Raw genomic sequence first — 25,214 nt, 5'->3', positions numbered from 1 at the left:
TCCTGTCGTTTCCTATCAAAGTAGTCCTTAGATTTTCTGTTGGCCTCCTGAAGATTACCACGCACATCCGTCCAAACTCTCTCCAAATCACCGGAAAAATTCTCCTCCTCAGGCACGGCAGATCCTAACTTGGAGAACGACCCAAACGACGGATGTCTCCCAGAACAACAAAAAAAAGGCGAACAACCAGCAGAAGAAGATGTATGATTGTTCAGAGCAAATTCAGCAAGTGGCAGAAACTCAGACCACCCCTCTTGATTGTCTGCCACAAAACAACGCAAGAACTGCTCAACATCCTGGTTTTTCCTTTCTGTCTGGCCATTAGATTCAGGATGATATCCGGACGAGAACGATAAATGAACTCCCAACCTGTCACAAAAGGCACGCCAAAAACGAGCCACGAACTGAGGACCCCTATCAGAAACAATGTCAGTAGGAACGCCATGAAGTCTGACAATTTCCTTGACAAAGGCCTTAGCGAGAGTTTTAGCGCAGGGCAGTTTGACAAAGGGAACCAAGTGACACATCTTGCTAAAACGGTCCACGACCACCCAGATGACAGTAAAACCCTCAGAGGGGGGAAGGTCAGTTATAAAGTCCATAGCCAAATGTGTCCAAGGAGCACTGGGAACCTCCAAAGGACAAAGCAACCCCGCAGCAGGAGTATGTGAGGACTTAGATCTAGCACATATAGTACATTGACGCACCCACTTAATGACTTCCTTCTGCCATCCAGGCCACCAAAAACTGCGACCCACCAGTCTCTTGGTCTCAGAGATTCCGGGATGACCTGCCAACCGAGATTCGTGACACTCAACAAACAAATCTCTCCTAAAGGTCCCAGGCACAAACAACCTCCCATGAGGAGTGTTAGAAGGGGCATTCTCCTGTGCTTTAAGAATCTCATTTTCCAAAACGGAGTCCAAAGCAGCTATCACAACACCTTCTTGTAAAATGTTCTCCTCTTTCTCAGCACCGACTATGGGAGAAAAACTGCGAGACAAGGCATCCGCCTTAACATTCTTAGTACCAGGGATGTAAGTAACGGAGAAATTAAACCGCGAGAAAAACAGTGCCCACCTAGCCTGACGGGCATTCAGGCGCTTGGCAGCATCAAGATATATCAGATTTTTATGATCCGTAAGAACCTGAACGGGAAATTCCGCACCTTCCAAGAAGTGGCGCCAGTGTTCAAATGCGAGTTTAATAGCCAATAATTCCCGATTACCAATATCGTAATTCAGTTCAGTCTCCGAAAATTTTTTTGAAAAAAAGGCACAGGGATGTAATCCATCCCCGTTATCCTGAGACAATACTGCGCCAACCCACACAGAGGTAGCATCAACCTCAACCAAAAACGGCCTAGTAACATCAGGCTGCATAAGGATGGGAGCAGAGGTGAACCTCTCCTTGAGATACACAAAAGCTTCAATGGCCTCAGAAGACCACTGAACCGCATCAGCACCTTTCCTGGTGAGATCAGTCAGAGGTTTGACAATACTAGAAAAATTTTTTATGAATTTTCTGTAGTAATTGGCGAAACCCAAAAACCTCTGTATCGATTTCAAACCAATAGGCCTAGGCCATTCCTGCACAGCCTGAACCTTAACCGGATCCATCTCAAAACCTTTGCTGGAGATAATGTAGCCCAAAAAACTAATTCTCTGTACAGCGAACTCACATTTCTCCAGCTTAGCAAAAAGCGAATTGTCCATTAATAACTGTAATACCTCACGCACGCTCCGCCAATGAGACTCCAGATCCGGCGAATAAATCAAAATGTCATCCAAATACACAACCACATTTTTGCCGATCAAAGGTCTAAGGATGTCATTAATCAGATTCTGAAAAAATGCAGGAGCATTAGTAAGACCAAAAGGCATAACCAGATTCTCAAAATGACCCACAGGAGTGTTAAAAGCAGTCTTCCATTCGTCACCCTCCTTCATGCGCAACAGATTGTATGCCCCCTTAAGGTCAATTTTAGAGAACCACTTGGCCCCCATTAACTGGTTAAACAGATCAGGAATCAATGGCAGTGGGTAAGGATTGCGTACAGTAATTTTGTTAATCTCACGAAAATCCAGACAAGGACGTAAACCGCCGTCCTTTTTTTTTACAAAAAAAATCCAACCGCCACAGGAGACTTAGAGGGCCTAATGTGACCGGCGGCCAAACTTGTCTGTATGTATTCCTCCAAAGCCTTCCTCTCAGGAATAGTAAGGTTAAATAAACGACTTTTAGGAAGAGTCGCTCCAGGGACAAATTCAATAGAACAATCATAGTCTCTATGGGGAGGCAAAACCTGCGATTCCTTCTCAGAAAAAACTCTCCAAAAATCCTGAATAGGAACAGGCAATTCTCCCCTATCCAAAGCTGCAATACGCCCGTTACAACACTTGTCATAACATTTATGGCTCCAGGATTTAATTTCACTGGTAGACCAATCCAGTACAGGATTGTGAAATTTTAACCAGGGCAATCCCAATATTACTGGAGAAGGCAAGTTATTCAACACTACCAAATCCAATTTCTCATGGTGAACACCATTAATAGTGAGAGGAAATTCACAGACCTTGAGAGTAATATTCTTCAAAGGGGAACCATCCACAGAAACCACAGCAATGGGGGATGATAAAGGTTCAGGTTTTAAATTGAGTCTTTCCACGAATCCCCAATCAATTACATTCAGAGTAGACCCGCAATCAACAAAAACCCGAAATTCCATTAATTTTTCCTGAGCAATCGTGGAAGCAGCTAAAAATACACCCTTGGAATTTAAACAGGCAATACGGGCGTGACTGACCATTTTTTTTTCTTTCTTCATACGAAGCTCACAACCTTTAATCAAATGACCAGATTTTCCGCAATAGAAACACAAGCCTTCAGAAAATCGACGGTCTTTTTCTTGAGAGCGAGGTGCCACCGATCCAATCTCCATCGGTTCACCACTGTTAGTACACACATTCTCATAACCAGAAACTGACATAGCAGAGGATTTGCTCTCATTAACCCTTGCACGCAGTCTTCTATCCACCCGTATAGCTAATTGCATAGCCTGTTGCAAATCTTCAGGTGTAGGATAAGCAATTAGCAGGTCTTTAACCCTTTCACTGAGCCCAGCAAGAAATAGACTTTTCAGAGCAGAATCGTTCCACCCTGTTTGAGTAGACCAACGACGGAAATGAGTACAATATTTTTCCACATTACCTGATCCTTGTTTTAAACGTCTCAACTCAGTCTCAGCTGATGCGACACGGTCAGGATCATCATATAATAGTCCCAAAGCAGAAAAAAAACTATCCACTGATCTGAAGCATGTATCACTAGGTTGCAAAGAAAAGGCCCACTCCTGAGGCTCTTTGCGCAAAAGTGACATTATGAACCCTACGCGCTGGGATTCATCCCCAGAGGACTTAGGTCTCAAACGAAAATACAATAAGCAAGCATTTTTAAATGAAAAAAATTCTCGGTGTTCACCAAAAAATAAATCCGGCAAACATACCTTAGGCTCCAAGAAATGTGCTCCAGGACAGTTACTCACGTGCTGACGGAGCTCGGCCACCTCCAGAGAGAGTCCCTGCAGGCGATGAACCAAATCCTGAACCGACACCATGATGGAACAGAAAAATCTTTCCTTAGAGAATTTGCAGGCTGGACTTACTGTTATGTTCTGCTACCAGAGCTAAGGAAAGAGAGGAGATCTGTCCCTACGATAGAACTCAGCTGAATCCCTACGATGTAACAGGGGACCTGATCCTGCGATCAGACCTGCTAAAGTCCTAAGCTAGTCTGTACGGAGACCTATAGATGTGGGGAAGGAATTCCTACAAGTACTAAGGACTGGGAGGAATATGGGACACCTCCTAACAGAAATAGTAGCAGACAGACGAACAAACAAAATATATAGAACAAAGAGGTCCGTAGACCAAGCAAACTAACAGAGCAAGACACAGAGCACAGGCTAGCTAGAAAGTAGATATACAATGAAGTCCAGCAAAGCCAGAAGGGCGGAGCAGGCTTAAATAGGCCAACAAGGTCATGTGACCAGCAAAGGAAAAAAAACCTAAGAGCAAGGTTCTAACAGATGGGTAGTAGAAGGTACAAGAGCCAATGGAACTACCGAAGACCAGCTGACGGTACTGGAACTCGGTTACTAAGCAGGAGGTACCTGTGCCAGAAAGCACTGCCAAGGACCAGCAGACGTTGGTGGAACTTGGATACCGAGAAGGAGGCACCTAATCCAAAGGCACTGCCGAGAACCAGCTGACGGTACTGGAACCCGGATGGGTAGCAGAAGGTACCCATGTAAAAAAAAGTTCAAGGCCGCGAGCCGGCCTCAGTTACCAAAACCCACAGTCCTACAGGGGATGCTTGTCCTATTGGCACTATGGAACCAGCCTTCATTGCCTGATCCCGCAGCCCACATAGGAGTCACCTAAACTGCAGGCACCATAGAGTCGGCTAACCCGACCGCAACACGACAGGACAACGCATTGGAGGCAAAGTGACGTTGACACTACCCGGAAACAGCTGGCGTGCTGGAAAAAGGCTGGGCAGGAGGGAGTACCCGTGCCAAAGACACTGCCGAGAACCAGCTGACGGTACTGGAACCCGGATGGGTAGTTGAAGGTACAAGAGCAAATTGAACTACCGAGGACCAGCTGACGGTACTGGAACCCGGATGGGTAGCAGAAGGTACAAGAGCCAATGGAACTGCCGAAGACCAGCTAACGGTACTGGAACTCGGTTACTAAGCAGGAGGTACCTGTGCCAGAAAGCACTACCAAGAACCAGCAGACGTTGGTGGAACTTGGATACCGAGAAGGAGGCATCTAATCCAAAGGCACTGCCGAGAACCAGCTGACGGTACTGGAACCCGGATGGGTAGTAGAAGGTACAAGAGCAAATGGAACTACCGAGAACCAGCTGGCGGTGCTGGAACCCAGGGTAAATACTAAAAACAGAGTGGAGCCAGAGGTGTAATTGGAGCAAGTTTTAAATCAGTAGTACAGTTGATGTGGACAAAGCAGGAGAATTTGCCGGACACACAGCAGGGGAACAGCTGACGTTACTGAACCCCAATAACACTGGAGCAAGCGTTGACTGTGCAGACGGCACTTCTGAGCAGCAACTAGCGGTATTGGAGCCCAGGGTAAATACTAAAAACAGAGGAGCCAGAGGTGTATTTGGAGGAGGTTTTAAATCAGTAGTACAGTGGATGTGGACAAAGCAGGAGAAATTGCCGTCCGCACAGCAGGGGAATAGCTGACGTTACTGAACCCCAATAACACGGCAGCAAGTGTTGACTGTGCAGACGGCACTTCTGAGCACCAACTGGCGGTGTTGGAGCTCAGGGATAATACTGAAAACAGAGGAGCCAGAGGTGTAATTGGAGCAACTTTAAAATCTGTAGTAGTGAGAATGTGGACAGAGCAGGAGAAATTGCCGTCCGCACAGCAGGGGAACAGCTGACGTTACCGAACCCCAATAACATGGCAGCAAGTGTTGACTGTGCAGACGGCACTTCCGAGCGCCAACTGGCGGTGTTGGAGCTCAGGGATAATACTGAAAACAGAGGAGCCAGAGGTGTATTTGGAGGAGGTTTTAAATCAGTAGTACAGTGGATGTGGACAGAGCAGGAGAAATTGCCGTCCGCACAGCAGGGGAACAGCTGACGTTACTGAACCCCAATAACATGGCAGCAAGTGTTGACTGTGCAGACGGCACTTCCGAGCGCCAACTGGCGGTGTTGGAGCTCAGGGATAATACTGAAAACAGAGGAGCCAGAGGTGTAATTGGAGCAACTTTAAAATCAGTAGTAGTGAGAATGTGGACAGAGCAGGAGAAATTGCCGTCCGCACAGCAGGGGAACAGCTGACGTTACTGAACCCCAATAACAAGGCAGCAAGTGTTGACTGTGCAGACGGCACTTCCGAGCACCAACTGGCGGTGTTGGAGCTCAGGGATAATACTGAAAACAGAGGAGCCAGAGGTGTAATTGGAGCAACTTTAAAATCTGTAGTAGTGAGAATGTGGACAGAGCAGGAGAAATTGCCGTCCGCACAGCCGGGGAACAGCTGACGTTACTGAACCCCAATGACACGGCAGCAAGTGTTGACTGTGCAGACGGCACTTCCGAGCGCCAACTGGCGGTGTTGGAGCTCAGGGATTACAGTTCAGGTGGTAGAAACATGAACAGAACAGGAGACCTGGATACTTTTGCCAACAATTATTTATTCTGGAAGAGGACTGGCAAATTCATGAGAGATCCAGGCCTTGTTCATTTTGAGAAAAGTAAGCCGGTCAACGTTATCGGAGGATAGTCGCATGCGACGGTCTGTTAGTACACCACCTGCGGCACTAAAGACGCGTTCCGATAATACACTAGCAGCAGGGCAAGCTAGCACCTCCAATGCATACTGACTTAGCTCTGGCCATGTATCTAGCTTACAGACCCAAAACTTGAAGGGAGAAGAGCCGTCTGGGAGTACACTAAGAGGGCAAGACATGTAGTCTGTCACCATCTGACGGAAACGTTGCCTCCTGCTGACTGGAGCCGTTTGTGATGGTGTAGACATTTGTGGCGGCGGGGACACAAAACTTTGCCACATTTCGGCCATACTGGTCTTGCCTTGTGCTGAGGCGCTGCTTCTGCTCCCTCTTTGTGCAGAGCTTCCTCCACTGCCTCGATGCACTGAGCTGCTTTGTAAAGCACTAGCAGCACTGCTCTCGGTTGGAATGGAGAACATGATGGAATGCACCAGTGCGTCTTGGTACTCCCGCATTTTACGCTCCCGGTTCAACGGTGTTATGAGGCTTTGTAAGTTGTCCCGGTAGCGAGGATCTAGGAGGGTTGACACCCAATAATCAGCTGTGTTGAAAATGTGGGCGATGCGGCGGTCGTTTCTCAGGCACTGCAGCATGAAATCAACCATGTGCTGCAGACTGCCATGTGGCCAAGAAACGCTGTCCCCTGCTTGAGGCGTGATCTCTGCCTGCTCTGCATCACCCCACCCTCGCTCTAGATACTGACTACTAGAGCATTGTGTACCTCCCTCCTCTGGACAGATGTCTTCCTCATCCATTGACTCCTCCTCATCCTCCTCACAAAGTGTCCACTGCCTAGGCCTTTGTGAGGAACCACGTTGCGCAGACTGTAGAGAAGCAGATGGCATTTGTGACTCCTCATCCTCCACCTCTTCCAAAACCTCGTCCCTTAGTGCTTGCAGTGTTTTTTCAAGCAGGCAGATAAGGGGGATAGTCATGCTGACTAGTGCATCATCTGCACTCGCCATCCACGTGGAATAATTGAAGGCACGCAAAACGTGGCAAATGTCCTTCATAGAGGCCCACTCAGTGGTGGTGAAGTGTGAACGGCGCGCACATCGACTTCTTTGCGCCTGCTGCAGCTGGTACTCCATTACTGCTGCCTGCTGCTCACACAACCTCTCTAACATATGTAACGTTGAATTCCACCTGGTGGGTAGGTCACATATGATGCGATGTTCCGGAAGACGTAATCGGCGCTGCAGAGCTGCAATGCGTGATCTTGCATTGCTGGAACGCCGCAAGTGAGCGCACTCTATGTGGACCTTGTGAAGCAGTGCATCAAGATCCGGATAGTCCCTCAAAAAACTCTGCACGACCAAGTTGAGCACATGTGCCAGACATGGGATGTGAGTGAGGTTGCCTAGGCCCAGAGCTGCCACCAGATTTCGGCCATTGTCACACACTACCATGCCTGGCTGGAGATTCGCTGGCACAAACCACACGTCGCTCTGCTGCTTGATGGCATTCCAGAGCTCCTGCGCTGTGTGGCTTCGATTTCCCAAAGAAATTAATTTTAATACGGCCTGTTGACGTTTGGCCACGGCTGTGCTCATATTGGTCACCATAACAGGTAACCCGTTCACGGGTCGATGTGGAGGTAGACCGTGACGGCTCCTGCAGCGATGATTCAGAGGAACTGGAGTATGAGGAGGAGTCAATGTGTACAGACTGGATTCCTGCAATCCTTGGAGTTGGCAGAACACGTACAGCGCCACTCTCAAGATCTGTACCCGGCTCCACAACATTTACCCAATGGGCAGTGAGGGAAAGGTATCGTCCCTGTCCATGCTTACTGGTCCACGCATCAGTGGTCAGGTGGACCTTGCTACTGACAGCGTTTTGTAGCGCATGTTTAATTTTTCCCTCCACATGATGTTGCAGGGCAGGGACGGCTTGCCTGCTGAAATAAAATCGGCTGGGCACGTTGTATTGTGGGACTGCCAATGCCATAAAGTTACGGAATGTGTCAGTCTCCACCAGCCTGAATGATAGCATTTCAAGGGCCAGTAGTTTAGCAATGCCAGCATTCAGAGCCTGTGCTCGGGGGTGGTTTGCCGAGTATGGGCGCCTTTTCTCCCATGCCTGTGCTAACGATGGCTGTAGACTGACCTGGGAGTGTGAGGATGACTGGGAAAGTGGTGCTGTGGGTGGAATTACACTGTGTCTCTGTACAACAGTGCCAGAGATTCTTCCATGGCGATCCTGTGAGGAAGCCGAACCAGCTGTGTGTGAGCTGGAGGAAGAGGCTGCAACACGAGCTGAAGAGGTGGTAGGTGGCGCTGTAGGTTGGCCTAGGTCTTCAGTGTGTTTTTGTAACTCCACCACGTGCTTGGTCCGCACGTTTTCACATATTTGTGGTATTGAGGTTGCTGACACTTTTCCCTCTTTTCACCTTCTGATTACACAGCTTGCATTTGACAAAGCAAATGACATCTGCAACTGTGTCAAAAAAGGACCAGGCACTGCAAGTCTTGGGAGCGCCCGCTTTGGATTTTGGAAGAGCCATGCTCCTAATGGGTGCCGAAGTGGAGGCTACAGGCAACCAAGTCTGCCCCCTCCCTCTCCCTCCTTTTTGGGCTGTTCGGGGAATCTCTTCCTCAGAGCTGCTCCCACCACCTTCCTGTCCCTCACGCCATGATGGGTCAAGGACCTCATCATCTACACCACCCTCTTCAAACAACTGCTTCTCCTGGGTAGTCTCGACAGCACAGTACGCACCAGAAAGTGGCACCTGAGTCTCATCATCAGATGCGTACTGAGGTGTGCTGCTGACCATAGGCACTGGCCCACCCGCCTCTTCAGATTCAGAGAGACAAAACGGTTGCGCATCACTGCACACTACCTCTTCTTCAAATTCTCGAATTCTGCTTGGCTGGCCACCTCTTTCCAAGCCAAGAGATTCAGAGAACAGAAGTAGAGATGGCTCCTGTCCAGGGCTCTCTGACTGCCTGGGCAATTTGGCAGGTGGTGAAGAGACAGATGGGTGCTCTTCAGTGCTCAGGACCTGAGAGGATCTGGAACTAATTGAAGTAGATGCGTTAGCTGCCATCCATCCGACAACGGCTTCAATTTGGTCCTCCCGCAGCAGTGAGGTACGGCTAGCTCCTACAAAGCTGCGCATAAAGGACTGTTCCCTGGTAAAACTGGGGGATGCTGAGTCACTGGTGCCCGCAGCAGGCACAGAATCCCCACATCCTCTCCCTGCAGGCACAGAATCCTCACGTCCTCTCCCTGCAGAAACTCCACGCCCACGCCCACGACCACATGCCTTACTCCCTGCCTTCTTCATCTTGGTAGACTGATAAAGATAGGCAGAAAAGTACTAAGGGCTTAGTGTGCTTATTCCTGAACAGCTGCTAACAGGTATAAGAAACACTAATTTTATAAAGTGTGGACTAGACTTTAATATGAGCTAATGTGGCCTACACAACTGTAAAGTGGAGTGTTTGGTGAACTTTATTTAGGTTTTTTTTGTCACAAAAAGACACTGGATGTGCCTAAAGATGTAATAACGATAGTATCACAAACTTTTTGCAGCTATTACAATGTAGGAAGGTAACCTACAATGCAATAGATGAGGCTGCAAAAAATAGGCTAATACTAATCTGGCTGGGGCTGCAGGGCCCAATGCTGCAGAAAGGCTCCTCTAACTACTCCTATATAGTGTGTTTGGAACCAATTTAGCTGAATACGGATGGAACCACCACACTAATAGGAGAAATCAGGAAAAATTATGAATTGGCAAAAAAGGACAATGTATGAGGCAGTGACACACACTGAGTGCACTACAACCAGACGTGGTTGAAGCACACACTACAGGGTGAGCTGCACTCACACACCAGACCTTGCAGACAGCGGTGAACTGTACAGATGCAGAGCACTGTGCACTAGCGCTGCAAGACCAAAAAAATTTCTCTATCTACTCCTATATAGTGTGTTTGGAACCAATTTAGCTGAATACGGATGGAACCACCACACTAATAGGAGATATCAGGAAAAATTATGAATTGGCAAAAAAGGACAATGTATGAGGCAGTGACACACACTGAGTGCACTACAACCAGACGTGGTTGAAGCACACACTACAGGGTGAGCTGCACTCACACACCAGACCTTGCAGACAGCGGTGAACAGTACAGATGCAGAGCACTGTGCACTAGCGCTGCAAGACCAAAAAAATTTCTCTATCTACTCCTATATAGTGTGTTTGGAACAAATTTAGCTGAATACGGATGGAACCACCACACTAATAGGAGATATCAGGAAAAATTATGAATTGGCAAAAAAGGACAATGTATGAGGCAGTGACACACACTGAGTGCACTATAACCAGGCGTGGCTGAAGCACACACTACAGGGTGAGCTGCACTCACACACAGAGACCTTGCAGAAAGCGGTGAACAGCACAGAGAACTGTGCACTAGCACTGCAAGGCACAGCGATTTATAAAGTAGCTTGGGTAAAGCAGAATAGACCAAATAGGTAGCTAAAACTGTCCCTCAGAACAACAGCATCCTATCCCTAACTGAATTCACAGCAGAGTGAGCTCAAAATGGCGGCGGCGGCTTTTATAGTGCATCATGACATCATTTCAGCAGCCAATCACAGCCATGCCATTAGTTAAGATGCCTACATGCCTAACAGGATGTGCCCACACTTCTTAGGATCCTCATTGGCTGAATAAAATGAAAATGGCTCATTGCATTATGGGAACTTCCGATTCCGGTATACGATATTGCAAAAGTATCGGAATTAAGTATCAGAATTCCGATACCGCGAATATCGGCCGATACCCGATATTTCAGTATCGGAATGCTCAACACTACATATGACACTATTGTGAGCGCTGTAGAAAACCAAGCCGATCCAACGCCAAAATGTTTCTTTATTGACGGTCCTGGAGGCAGCGGTAAAACATACCTCTATGAAGTTTTAATGCATCACGTTAGAGGGTTAGGAAAAGTCGTATTGCCATCGGCTACAACAGGTATTGCAGCAAACCTTTTAAGAGGAAGTCGCACTATGCATTCACTCTTTGGGATACCGGTTCCGGTCAATTAAATCTCCGTTTCCAGAATCAAACAAGACACATTTGCAGGAAAACAGTTGAACAGTGCAAATCTTTTGATACTTGATGAGTGCACCATGGCACCCAAATATGCTTTGAGCTTAATTGACAGACTTCTGCGTGAAGTTATGACTACAAATATTGCTGAAAAAAATGAAATTCCTTTTGGAGGTAAAGTTTTTGTCCTTGGCGGAGATTTTAGGCAATGCCTTCCAGTTGTACCGAATGGAACAAGAACAAATATTATCGAGTCAACCCTAAAAATGTCAGACCTTTGGAAAGAGTTTAATAAACTACAACTAATTAACAACATGCGATCTTCTGACCCAGAGTACAGCAACTGGCTTCTTAAACTTGGGAATGGTGAACTTAGCAATGAATATAACCTTGGAGAAGACATTATTGAAATACCAGAAGACATGTTGTGCACTGACTGCATCATAAGTGATGTTTTTGGACAACGCGTTGAAATAGATGTGAATGACCAAAGCAGTGTTGAGAGAGCCTCTTCCTATGGTATTCTCTGTCCCAAGAACGATGACGTAGCTCTGCTAAATTCCCGTGTGATGGATAGAATGCCTGGAGAGTATAAATTATACAAAAGTGATGATTCGGTGGATGTCGACAATGAAGATGAACGAGAGCATTATCCAGTTGAATTTTTAAATAGTGTTACGCCATCAGGAATGCCATCCCACAGACTACAACTTAAAGTTGGAGCAATCGTCATGTTGCTGCGGAATCTAAATACAAGGAATGGTCTATGTAATGGAACTCGCCTTATTGTTACTGGACTCCATTCCCACATAATTCAAGCAACAGTGATCACTGGATCTGCAAAAGGAGACGAAGTGTTCATTCCACGCATTGATTTATGTCCTTGAGACACCGGTCTTCCATTTAGGTTTAGACGTCGACAGTTTCCAGTAAAACCAGCATTTGCCATGACAATAAACAAGTCACAAGGTCAAACTCTACACCGTGTTGGCATATATTTACCAGAGCCCGTTTTTGGACATGGACAACTGTATGTTGCATTTTCAAGAGTTAAAATGAGATCCAATGTCAAGGTGCAAGTTTTGGATACCCATTTACAAGGAAAGTTGCTTACAGATAGTCCAAAAGTATTCACCAAAAATGTCGTGTACAAAACTATTTTAGGTTGATATTGTTAAGAAATATATTCTAAAGTCGTACTTCTTTTGTCCGATGATTTATTGTAAAATATTGTTACATATTCATGGAATAGTTTATATATTTTGATTATCTGTTTAATAATTTTGTTCAGTTGTATTAAGTTCTATAACCAATAATAGTTAATAAAGTATTATTTTGTGTATTCATTGTATTATTCTTAAATCTTCATAGCCGCATCTGCAGCATGTGCTACTAAAGTGAATGCAGATTTGTGCCTCTCCACGCACTTAGTCCCGGCGTGGAAAGCAGCGAATCTACAGACAGCAGCTAATCACAGCAGTATCTGAGAGCGCGTGCTGCGCCTCCGATCCTGCGAGGAGCTTCTGAAAACAGGACAGACAGCGCTGGAGCAGAGAAAAGGAAACAAGGTGAGGATTAGGGTTTAGTTTTTGAAATGTGCTGTAGAGATGGGGGAATGAGAAGGTCATACCAAACCAGGATAAGCAGGCCATACAAGCTAAGATGAGGAAGGCGTACAATCCAAAATAAGTCAGCCATACAAACCAGGATTAGACGAATGACGCAGCCATACAAACCACATTGACAGACCGCGCTGTGGATGCTGGGTGTGACACGATGGGGGATAACCCCGCCCACAGCCCATCATTCACTGTGGTGCGCGGAACAGCAGACTCCCGGCTGCAGCCGCAAATAGTCGTGATGTAAGCGGAAGCAACAGCCGGCTGCAGGCGGGAGAATTACGTGCTGGCTGTGCGTGGTCAGCGATGTTGTCACAAGCAAGATTGACAACATAACATAATGACCAAATTCATTAGGGGCACCGAGGGGATACATTGTGAAGTTAATTAAAAGTAGTGCACAACCCATTTAAACACTGCTTCGCTGCTTAGTGGCGCCCGGTCAGCCGCATGTTTATTCTAGATTACCCGATGCATTAGAATCGGGCCACCATCTAGTACATGTTATACTTATGTAATTCACCTACATTACTCATGCACTATACATTATCACATCACAACACTTTACAAAAGATATACAAAAGAAGTATTACACTATATACATGATGTAATTTGTGACATCAGGGGAAAGGAACACGTTAGTACAGTCCACCACGCTTACACATATTAGCTGATTGTCTCGTACTGCCAAAACTGGTGGGCTTGATTGATTTAATTTGAATGTGCATGGGGGCCTTTACTACAAAAGAGCTGTACACACAAGCATACACTCAAACACCTGATGAACTCCCTTATTTCTTAAAGGGGTTGTGCTAGACTCAGATATTGATGACCTATCCTTAGAATAAGTCACCAATATCAGATTGGGGAATGCCTGACGCTGGGCAGGCACCCCTACTGATGGCAGCTGGATGTACACAGTGTACAGAGTAGAACACTACAGCTCTGTACATTGTTCAGTGTTTGTTCTCATGAACTGCAGCTCAGCTTCCATTCACTTCAGTGAGAGCTGAGCTGCAGCACATTCGTATGGCACTACATAGTGTATAGAGTGCTATGCTGATTGGCTGATTGGCTATATACACTGTGTTCATCTGGCCACCACAAGAGCTGCTAACAGCTAGGTGGGGGTGTCTGGTGTCGGACCTTTACTGATTTAATATTGCTGACTGATTCTAAGGTCAGGGTCACACAACCGTAGATTCCCTCAGGCAAGAGAATTGGGTGGATTATAGTAATGATACGCCAATCAACCTCTGATCAGAGTTTGATCAGAGTGTCAGCATTGTGTGATCCAATTCTCTCATATGAAAAAAACGTAGCACACTATGACGACCAGATGGAGAACAAAATTTCTCCATTGTATGAGTCTGCAGAAATCAGACTGCACTCATGTCATCTGAGTACATTCCAATGTTTTCCACGCACCCATAGACTGGAATGGGTGGTTGTCTTCGCATGCTGATATTTTTTTTCACAGACAGATTCTGTAAGTGAAAAAAATCGGTCATCAAGACAGCCCCATTGAATACCTTTGGTCTGAGTGCTATCCGATAAAAAATCAGATATCACTTGTCCGATTTATACCGTGGTGTGACCCTGGCCTAAGGATTGGTCATGAACATCTAACTCCTGAAAAGCACCTTTAATAGAAGAGAGATGTTGAAGCAAGAAGAAGGGGGCTGTTGGCTCTACAAAGGCAGACAGGCACGTCATTTCGTAAATTTGTGGCAGCCACTGCTAGACAATTGCCGGAACTTACAAATCTGGCAGGCTGTTTGTGCTAAGCATGGTGAGTGCAGTATTATTTTGTAATGCAATGAGCAGGCTGGTTCACACATCACTAAAACAGTCTTCTTAGTTTGGTCAGGATTAAGATCTACATAGCTCAAAACGCGTAGACTCTGTGTCTTTCTCCCTTATTTTCATGTGTTTTTAACGCACTTCCCTGCTTTCAGTTATACTATTATATCTAATATTTTAGTTTTCCCACTTTTTCTTCCATTTTCTGCGATGCTGGATTTACCTCCTTTTTACTACTTGATTGCGGCTATAATTGTTTTGAGCAGTCCTAATTTTTATGGATGATGTACAGTACAGACCAAAAGTTTGGACACACCTTCTCATTTAAAGATTTTTCTGTATTTTTATGACTATGAAAATTGTACATTCACACTGAAGGCATCAAAACTATGAATTAACACATGTGGAATTATATACTTAACAAAAACGTGTGAAACAACTGAAAATATGTCTTATATTCTAGGTTCTTCAAAGTAGCCACCTTTTGCTTTGATGACTGCTTTGCACACGCTTGGCATTCTCTTGATGAGCTTCAAGAGGTAGGCACTGGAAATGGTCTTCCAACAATCTTGAAGGAGTTCCCAGAGATGCTTAGCACTTGTTGGCCCTTTTGCCTTCACTCTGCGGTCCAGCTCACCCCAAACCATCTCGATTGGGTTCAGGTCTGGTGACTGTGGAGGCCAGGTCATCTGGCGTAGCACCCCATCACTCCCCATCTTGGTCAAATAGCCCTTACACAGCCTGGAGGTGTGTTTGGCGTCATTTTCCTGTTGAAAATAAATGATGGTCCAACTAAACGCAAACCGGATGGAATAGCATGCCGCTGCAAGATGCTGTGGTAGCCATGCTGCTTCAGTATGCCTTCAATTTTAAATAAATCCCCAACAGTGTCATCAGCAAAGCACCCCCACACCATCACACCTCCTCCTCCATGCTTCACGGTGGGAACCAGGCATGTAAAGTCCATCCGTTCACCTTTTCTGCGTCGCACAAAGACACGGTGGTTGGAACCAAAGATCTCAAATTTGGACTCATCAGACCAAAGCACAGATTTCCACTGGTCTAATGTCCATTCCTTGTGTTCTTTAGCCCAAACAAGTCTCTTCTGCTTGTTGCCTGTGTAGCACCCTGAGGATTCGGCTGCTACAGGGGTATTGCACCTCAACCCAGAGGTGTGATATTCCACTCCCGGGTAGGGAAGGAGCGTGAAACTGAGCTCGGTAGGTTGCATGCACTACACACATCCCATTTCCGAGGAGCAGACCGACGGTACTCCCACTTAGAAATGTGCAGGTACGACCGAGTCTGTTCCTGGCTGGAGTGGGAGGGGGGTGGTACATCCCAAGTAGTGTAGGGGCAGATAGGGGGAGCAGCCTGGGTAAAGATAGGAGCTCATTGGGTGCTGGTCACCTGAGCTCACACATAGAGGGTGTATATAAGGTGGGCACCAACTAAGAGCAGGGTCAGTTGCACCAACAGGGCGGCCTGCATCTTGACGTGAGGACTGTATCCGAGATCCTTAAAATGCATGCTGAGTCTTGCAGCAGATCTTTCCACAGATTTATCAGGGTCTTGTTGAACATCTTGTACAGACCCAGCTTGATCTGACAAGCGATTCTGAGCCCAGGCTTTTAACTGTTTCATGTATTCTAGGCCGGATTCATACGTACTAAGGGGTCCTGCTTTTGTGGAAACCATGGCCTTTTGAAAGCTTTCCGTTTTCGGCTAAGTGAGCCTGGCATTCTGCAGCCAGAGTAGAACCAGCAGCAAGGGAAATTTTGCGAGCCAATCCTCCAACATGGCTCATACAGGTGTTTGCAGGGTTGACTATGGCCCCCACCCGATGTGTAAGGATATCACCATAGCCTATTGACAGAGTGACAGGGCGTCCTAATGGGTCTACTAGATTACGGGAGCGGCAGGGGTCCTAAACTTCTGAAAGACTGGGGGGTGGTGCTCTTTCAGCAGTTGCTTGGAGCAAGGTCCGGAGTACGGGTAATGGATGTGGGGTGGAGGATGCCATAGGAGACGTATGGGGTAAAGGGTGGGGGCTGGAGTATCTTGAGCCCATCCCTCCTCTGGCTCCGTATCGTCTTGAGTAACAGTATGTTGGCGGAGGGAGAGCAGTCTGGCCTGAAATTCTGGGGAGTTGAGGAGGATATCCCCAGGGTTGTGGGTGACTCCCATAGGAAACAGGGGAAGCGTCTCAGCATCGTGGACTGGAGCAGAGGGTGTCACATTAGTTTCAGATGGGTGCTCTGGGACTGCGGGCTTTTCCACCTGTGCTGGTGGCTGGTAATATGCACCGGACGGATCTAGTAGTGGATATAGGCCGGATTGGGGCTTTCCGGGCCTCCCACAACAAGTAAGAGGTGTAGCAAGATGGCTGTGGGAGGGAGGAGTTGGAATGGAAATGGGATAGTTCTTGGAAGCAGGAAAAGGTGTAGTAAGATGGCCGTTGGAGGGAGGAGGGGGGAGTGGGGGTGGGATTGTTCTTGGGGGCAGGCTGGGCATCGTGCCATGGGCGGCCCCCCCCCCACAGACACAGCAGAACTTCGGGTTCTGCTGTCAGCACATACGACACATCCATCCTTCCGATGATTTAGCGTCGGCGCCATTATAGGGTGGTGGCTGAGGGCTCGGTGTAGTGACAGGCATCAACGGGGTTACGGCCAATTTAGGGTCACATAACAAATCACATTCTGCAGTTTTCATGTATCCGAGCAAAGGCTCGGCATTCTCTGTTCCCCCCTGCACCATCTACTCTAAGATGTGCTTGCAGAAATCCTCACCCAACTTTCCCAACTTCTGTGTAACACATTCTTTCTAAACTGAAGACTAAAGCCTGCCTGTACTGGATAAGATTATCATATTCTACAAATTCCTAACATTCTTCTTGCCTTCTTGCTTTCCCGTAACTCCACTAATTGGCTTAACTCCCACAGCAGCATTCCACAACTTACGAGATCTTTCAAATTTGAATATACTCAACATTTTCTTATAGAATGCAATGATCTGTCGCGACTCAGATCACTGGTGCAGTCCACAGGTCGCCATTCCTCAGTGTAGAGACACCTCAATACACTGATGAGATAGAGAGACACCTCAATCTAACTCCTTTCCTAGCCTTGAATGGCGACTTTACAGTGCGACTCACCACGGCACCCTGACTACAGGTCACCACCCGTCAGTGTAGAGACACCTCGATACACTGATGAGATAGAGAGACACCTCAATCTATCTCCTTTCCTACCACGGTACCACCCGACAGTGTAGAGACACCTCGATACACTGTTTAGATAGAGAGACACCTCAATCTATCTGCTTTCCTACCACGGTACCACCCGACAGTGTAGAGACACCTCGATACACTGTTTAGATAGAGAGACACCTCAATCTATCTGCTTTCCTACCACGGTACCACCCGACAGTGTAGAGACACCTCGATACACTGTTTAGATAGAGAGACACCTCAATCTATCTGCTTTCCTACCACGGTACCACCCGACAGTGTAGAGACACCTCAATACACTGTTTCCTAACCTTGACTTTACAGCAGTCTCTGTGTTAGACGAAGAGCACACCTCAATTCGTCACAGATTCTTTCTCCCTTACACTACAATTCAGGAATGCTTTGTAACCTTGACTATCAGTTACGGGAGGCAGCTATCTAAGAAAAGTACAGTGACCGGGGGAGGAGGAGGTGGTGTGCACACGAGCACGCGCAGGCATGCGACGTCACTCGTTTTAACACTTGCTGGTTCAGGACGTGGTGCGGGACGCCCAAGGTCTCACCACTCGACCGGTCACCCACCCAGATCCAACCTGACAACCCAACAGGAACCGCTGCGGCTGACACACAGGCAAGTGAGACATATAAAATACATCTCAACTTACCGTGTTCGATGGAGGTTGATCAGGCCTCAAATTCAGCCACCGCGGTCACCACCAGGGAAATCAGCAATATGGGTCCGGGAGGGCGGCGTACCGCTAGCCACGCCCCACGTTGGGCGCCATTTGTGGGGGTCGTGATGACATTCCACTCGTCCTCCAGTCACTCCAAATTCAAACTATGAGCATGGGTCAACCATTCAAAGAATGAGTCAGACAACAAGCTGGTTCAAGCTCAGAGCATGCTCAGAAGACTACTACAGTCAACGTCCTCAGCATTGTTCTGAATTTATTTTTTACATGCACAAATCTAAATACACTACATAATGGGAGGGGAAAGGGGTTGTCCGGGGCGGGGTAAACCATGAAAGTCCAATGTCTGGCCACTCCTGATTGGTCCACATCTCCTTATCTCAGTCTCTGGGCAGATATTGCAGCCGTCAGCTTATAATCTTGTTTCGTTTCTCTGAAATAAGTCTTGGCAACGCTGGAAATGTCTTAGTTTAAGTTTCGATTTGAATATTACGTAGCAAGGAAAGCTTATTGTTATATGACACAAAATGGTGGTTAGTACATTAGCAAAAAAGCGTATAAAAGTTACAAAAGTATAAAAGTTACAAATATATATATTCTCTTTTACCCCGACAGGGTCAGTTGCAGAGAGAAAGTCAGCGAGCAGAGGAGAAGAGAGACCCAGAGTGAGAGAGGAGAAGAGAGAGAGACCCAGAGGGGAAACAGAAGAAAAGGACTCCAAGAACCCAACTTAAATCCCCGGGTGAAGAGTCGGCACTGGGTACCGGAACCCAAGCTGGTGGGGGGCAAAAACACTCCCCAGCCAGAGACCGGAGACCGTGGGCAGCGTTTGCCATGGTCACCCACCACATCCACCACGAAGGCATACCACGTGGAGGGTCAGGGAACCCAAGGCCAAGGGTCTCCCAGCAGAAGGCCCGAGGGAGCTGGACCTGGGTGGATCAATAGTGGGGACGGCCAGAGAAAGGACAGAAGGAGAGCTCAGGGTCACGCTCCGGACTTATTTGGGAGTTGGCTGGATCCAGAACCTGGTGGACGCAGCACGGCTCGGGAGGTCACTCGAAGCTGGAGTGACCGGAACATCAGCAGTGAGTAAACATCCTAAACTGCATAACCCGACTCTGTCTCTGATTGCCGTCTACACTGCATCACCACAACTCCCATCCTCTGCACCTGATCCCCCTGAGGCTATACCCCACCCGTTGGGGGTCATATCACCAAAGCTGCACCTACACCACCAGCCTCAGCGGACCCTGCTGCAGCGGCGGCCACAGTGACCGCAACACAACGGGTGGCGTAGTCGACATTAAGAACTTAGTAACATCTGTAGGACTGCCACATACAACTCAGTTTGACACCCTGGGCACGGACCGGGTCACAGCCACTCGGAAGACTACAACTCCCATCTGATCCGGCTCCGGATATTCCCCCTAAAGAATATGGCCCAGGGGGCGCGTCAACTTTGGCGTAGTCGGCAGGATTACGTGCCCGCAACAACCGGGTACTGCGTGCCTGAAGAAAAGAATGAGTTTACCTCAAAAAGAAGTCTCCTGCCGGTTCCGGAGGGTCCCCGCCATCGGACCCCATCACCAGTCGATTCCAGCCGGTTGTCCGCCATTAACAGCGTTTTCCCGCCATCTGCAGAGTTTCCCGCCACTGGGAAGCGGTTCCCGCCATTTCCAAGGATTTCCCGCCTTGCCAGAGCGGACGCCATTATGGGCGTGCCAGAGGGTGGCGAGAGGCCACCTCCCATCGTGGGCCAGGACCGAAAATGGCGCCAAAAGTGGAAACCGCCCCCACCAACAGAGACTGTGATGCTAGAGGTGTCTGTCAGCGTGAAAGAACCGCCCCTGGAGCTGACAGTCACCCAGTGGCCCCGGGACCGCCCTCGAAGTGGGAGGAGACGAAAGAAAAGAACGAAGATGGGTGCCGCCTGGAGCAGTCTGGAGCGAGCGCACCCGGAGGCAGGAAGCCTGGAGAAGAGTAGCAGAGAAGCTCACCCGGAGATGGCGAGAGAGCAGAGCAGCACCGGCCCGCTGGCCAGGAGCCTGCTGGAAGAAGAGCAGAGCAGCACCGACCCGTTGGTCAGGAGCCTGCTGGAAACCACGACCCCACTAGGCCTAGTGGAGGTCCTTGCACAGCTCCCCCGAGACCGGGAGTGTGCACAGACTGCCCTGGAGGGCCTCGCACGGAGGATGGCCCGGGTACAGCGAGAGACATTGGCGGAGTGGAGCCGAGAGATGGCCCAGCAAACCAAGACCCGAAGCACGCCAGCCAAGATGAGGAGACAGACCGCCTCTGAGGATGGCACGGGAGGACCCAAGGCCGGAGACGGCGCCGAGAAGGGAGCCGAACGCATGGAGGCAGGTAAAGGGGACGTCTATACCCCAAACCGGGAAACCGCTTACCTGCCCCAGCTCCCCGTCGCAGAGCCCGAAAGTCCCCCTGCTGTGCCCAAAAACGCCGTGTCACCGACGCAGACTAGGCCCCAACCGGAAGCCGCCGCCGCGACCCCTGTGACGCCATGCGCACCGACCCCGAGCGTGGCAAAACAGGAAGTAACACCAGCCTGGTCGCAGGGCCTAGAATTTCCAGGCGTCGCATCACCAACAGCGCCCCCTACCTCCGCGGAGCCTCCGGCCTGGCCGCAAGGCCAGGTAGCCCAGGGCGCCGCCGTCCTAACGGTGCCCTTCACCTTCCAGGTGCCCCAGGCCTGGCCGCAAGGCCTGGGCAACCCGGGCGCCACCACCACCGCGCCCGCACCCGTAAAACCAAGGGTGCCGCGTCTGGGAGAGGACTTGTTTGCCCAGCACACGTGGCCGGACGGGCAGCCTTTCATCTGGCCCCAGAAATATTATGAACTGGAGCACCAGAGGAGAGTTGGGGCCATGTGTGCACCCCTGATTCCGGCTCCGAAGCCCGTGATAAGGATCTCGCCCCCGCTTGAAGAGACCCAATTTGAGTGGGACCCCACCGGAGAAGACCTAATGGGGTTCACTCAGGAAACCAGGGCAGCTGCAGCGGAGCGTGCTGAGTGCTGCCGACAGCAGCTCGAGGAGTTTGCGAGGGAGCGGAGAGAGAGGCGGGTCCGGGAACAACAGGCCCAAATAAGGAGCGCCGAGCAGAAGAGCCGAACCAGGAGGGACCCCCGTGCAGCGCACAGTCCCCGCACCACCGGGACTGTAATTAAGTTCAATATGCAGCATGGGTGGGGCTTCATCAGAGACCACAACACCCCCGGCGACGTCTTTGTCACGCGCAGAGATGTGGAGTCCCATCTGCCGGAGGGGCACAGAGGTCGTGACCTTTATATCGGGGACGAGGTCACCTTTACCCGGCACAAGTGTGCCAAAGGACCTTACGCCCTCCATGTGCATCGCCTGACAGAGGAGGAGCTGCGATGTGAGGAGGAAGAGCAAGAGGATCCGGACGGGTCTGAAGCTGAGATCCCCAAAGAAGGAGCAGGAGGAAGACGTTGTTGAGTACAGCGGAGCAGGTGCTGTAAATAGTTACCCGATCGGGGTATAAAGAAACTGTTATTGCTAATATAGTCCCCGTTGGGACCAGCTGAGTGAACTGTTTACCCGTTTACCTTAATTCCACAGGCTGAGGACTGTGAGCAGCCATTCCCTTTCCCTCCTTAACTGGCCGAGGACTGAGAGCGGCCATATCCCTGTATATAGTTGCGCGTCCTAAAGCGCCCCCTACCGGTTTTATAGGAAAACCATTTTTCTAGAAAAACTGTCGCACTTTGCCCGGTCAACAGTTGCCCAGTGACCGAAGGAGGAACAAGAGACGACGAGAATGTTTTATATGAAAAGTTTTATGCTAATATATGTTGTTTTATATGTTTTATATGTTTATGGAAAAAAAAAAAAAAAAAAATGTATGTTTGTGGTGTTGTTTATGTCTTACAGCCCGAGGACGTGCTGTGATTTACCAGGGGGGAATGTAGCACCCTGAGGATTCGGCTGCTACAGGGGTATTGCACCTCAACCCAGAGGTGTGATATTCCACTCCCGGGTAGGGAAGGAGCGTGAAACTGAGCTCGGTAGGCTGCATGCACTACACACATCCCATTTCCGAGGAGCAGACCGACGGTACTCCCACTTAGAAATGTGCAGGTACGACCGAGTCTGTTCCTGGCTGGAGTGGGAGGGGGGTGGTACATCCCAAGTAGTGTAGGGGCAGATAGGGGGAGCAGCCTGGGTAAAGATAGGAGCTCATTGGGTGCTGGTCACCTGAGCTCACACATAGAGGGTGTATATAAGGTGGGCACCAACTAAGAGCAGGGTCAGTTGCAGAGAGAAAGTCAGCGAGCAGAGGAGAAGAGAGACCCAGAGTGAGAGAGGAGAAGAGAGAGAGACCCAGAGGGGAAACAGAAGAAAAGGACTCCAAGAACCCAACTTAAATCCCCGGGTGAAGAGTCGGCACTGGGTACCGGAACCCAAGCTGGTGGGGGGCAAAAACACTCCCCAGCCAGAGACCGGAGACCGTGGGCAGCGTTTGCCACGGTCACCCACCACATCCACCACGAAGGCATACCACGTGGAGGGTCAGGGAACCCAAGGCCAAGGGTCTCCCAGCAGAAGGCCCGAGGGAGCTGGACCTGGGTGGATCAATAGTGGGGACGGCCAGAGAAAGGACAGAAGGAGAGCTCAGGGTCACGCTCCGGACTTATTTGGGAGTTGGCTGGATCCAGAACCTGGTGGACGCAGCACGGCTCGGGAGGTCACTCGAAGCTGGAGTGACCGGAACATCAGCAGTGAGTAAACATCCTAAACTGCATAACCCGACTCTGTCTCTGATTGCCGTCTACACTGCATCACCACAACTCCCATCCTCTGCACCTGATCCCCCTGAGGCTATACCCCACCCGTTGGGGGTCATATCACCAAAGCTGCACCTACACCACCAGCCTCAGCGGACCCTGCTGCAGCGGCGGCCACAGTGACCGCAACACAACGGGTGGCGTAGTCGACATTAAGAACTTAGTAACATCTGTAGGACTGCCACATACAACTCAGTTTGACACCCTGGGCACGGACCGGGTCACAGCCACTCGGAAGACTACAACTCCCATCTGATCCGGCTCCGGATATTCCCCCTAAAGAATATGGCCCAGGGGGCGCGTCACCTGTCCTTAGCAGTGGTTTCCTAGCAGCTATTTTACCATGAAGGCCTGCTGCACAAAGTCTCCTCTTAACAGTTGTTGAAGAGATGTGTCTGCTGCTAGAACTCTGTGTTGCATTGACCTGGTCTCTAATCTGAGCTACTGTTAACCTGCGATTTCTGAGGCTGGTGACTTATCCTCAGAAGCAGAGGTGACTCTTGGTCTTCCTTTCCTGGGGCGGTCCTCATGTGAGCCAGTTTCTTTGTAGCGCTTGATGGTTTCTGCAACTGCACTTGGGGACACTTTCAAAGCTTTCCCAATTTTTCGGACTGACTGACCTTCATTTCTTAAAGTAATGATGGCCACTCGTTTTTCTTTACTTAGCTGCTTTTTTCTTGCCATAATACAAATTATAACAGTCTATTCAGTAGGACTATCAGCTGTGTATCCACCAGACTTCTGCACAACACAACTGATGGTCCCAACCCCATTTATAAGGCAAGAAATCCCACTTATTAAACCTGACAGGGCACACCTGTGAAGTGAAAACCATTTCCGATGACTACCTCTTGAAGCTCATCAAGAGAATGCCAAGAGTGTGCAAAGCAGTCATCAAAGCAAAAGGTGGCTACTTTGAAGAACCTAGAATATAAGACATATTTTCAGTTGTTTCACACTTTTTTTGTTAAGTATATAATTCCACGTGTGTTAATTCATAGTTTTGATGCCTTCAGTGTGAATGTACAATTTTCATAGTCATGAAAATACAGAAAAATCTTTAAATGAGAAGGTGTGTCCAAACTTTTGGTCTGTACTGTATACTGTACACCTAAGTGTTGTCAGTATAGGTGCCTATTAGTGATGAGCGAGCACTAAAATACTCGGGTACTCGTTGCTCGGGTCGAGCAAATTGGAATACTCGGGTGCTCGACCCGAACAACGAGCCCAATGTAAGTCTATGGGAAACTCAAGCATTTTTCAGGCGGCTCCCCCCGGCGGTCTGCAGAGGGCCTAAAAATTGCCCAAATCGATGGTAACAGTGCTCAAATGACATGGGAACAACATGGGGAAGACCCCTGGAAGCATCTCTGACTCCCAGATCACTGCTGTCAGCAACGTGGTCAGAGTATTACGCCACTTTTACGGACTCACAACAAAACATACAAAAACAAAAACAAAATGGATTTTCCTGGGAAATATGTTAAGGAACATCCTTTCCAGGGTAATGACTTGTATATAAGGCAAAATAAATAACCAAAAACAAAAATACTCCTCCACAACTTGGGCTATGTTCACACGTAGCGTTTTTGATGCATTTTTGCACTTTTGAATTGCTTTCAACCAAGACAAATGCATT

Source organism: Phyllobates terribilis, unplaced genomic scaffold, assembly GCF_046119375.1.
Source record: "Phyllobates terribilis strain yellow unplaced genomic scaffold, ASM4611937v1 Scaffold_11__3_contigs__length_659146591, whole genome shotgun sequence".
NCBI lineage: Eukaryota > Metazoa > Chordata > Amphibia > Anura > Dendrobatidae > Phyllobates > Phyllobates terribilis.
The sequence above is the reverse complement of the archived record's forward strand: the minus strand, read 5'-3'. Positions refer to the sequence as shown.